The 1,055-nt window shown below is 47.0% G+C and overlaps 1 protein-coding gene across 1 annotated transcript in view; it reads left to right on the top strand.

The window, feature by feature from the left end:
- The window catches only part of DGKD (diacylglycerol kinase, delta 130kDa), a 42,253-nt gene that overhangs the window by 35,383 nt on the left and 5,815 nt on the right, over window positions 1–1,055 (top strand). The gene's annotated exons all lie outside the window — the stretch shown is intronic.

Consider the following 1,055-nt stretch of genomic DNA (forward strand, 5'->3'; position numbering starts at 1 on the left):
CATGTGGCTATGGTGGGAAAGGTGGAGAGAAGCACAAGAGGTAGGGAGGGCACACAGGTCCCTAGTGAATGTGCTCTGTGTGTTGGGCCATCTGAAGCCATGGCTATGATTGTGCCATCCCACTCCTCATTGCCTGCAAACCCGGTTTTGCAAGCATGGAATTGCCACTGAGGAAGAGGTTCCAGTTTTGCAGAGGAACATTCAGCTTTTTTCTTGACTGTGGGCTTATCCTTATTTTTCCTGCTGTCCTTTTGATCATCGTTGCATACCCCTTTCTTCACAGAGCAAATCTGTCCTATGCAGTAGATCAAGTAGGGTCCTCTCTTCACGTGTGTGACCCTGTACCTTTGGTAGCATTTTTCAAATGTGATTTGGGATATTTAGTTTCCTAAACTGAAGATGGAAAAACTCAAATTCCCTCATGTGGCCTCCTCAGGACCACTGAAGAGTCATCAGCAAGGTTGAGATCAGCAGATAGCTTGCACTGAGCTGACAGACCCTGGTTTTGTCCTGTATGTAGAGGAAGAGCAGTAGGGCAAGGGAATGCTTTACCACAGGGCTTTGCAGGTATTTGCAGACGCAGGAGAATGGCGTGTCCCCAGAACCTAGGGTTGTCCCCAAAGGCAGTTGTGTTCTAGGGGGCACTGGCTTTTCTACTCCATCCGTCTCCTTTCTCTACCCTTAGTCCTGTGCTCCTTACCTAGTCTGTACTCACCTCATTTGACTTCCTAGGCCCAGGATCCATGACTACCATTTTCTTCCCCTTTCCCATCCACCCATCACACTCAATTTTTTTTCCCATGAAAGCTTCGCACCCCTGTTTGTTATCCTCATCATCTTCTCTGAATTATTCTTCCTATTTCAGTCTTCCCCTTCCATAGTCCCTTCTCCTGTCTAACCTTCTCTCTTGCCGTTTCATGTGCTCATTGATCCATCTCTCCTTGCCCTGAGGCTCTGTGTTTCAGTTTTCATTCTCACCATATCCAATTTTGATCCTTCTGCATTGGATCTGTTTTACTTCTTCCTGTACCACTAGCTGATGCCAGCAGGAATAT

The sequence above is a fragment of the Fulmarus glacialis genome, unplaced genomic scaffold (assembly GCF_000690835.1).
Source record: "Fulmarus glacialis isolate BGI_N327 unplaced genomic scaffold, ASM69083v1 scaffold402, whole genome shotgun sequence".
In the NCBI taxonomy this organism is placed as follows: Eukaryota; Metazoa; Chordata; class Aves; order Procellariiformes; family Procellariidae; genus Fulmarus; species Fulmarus glacialis.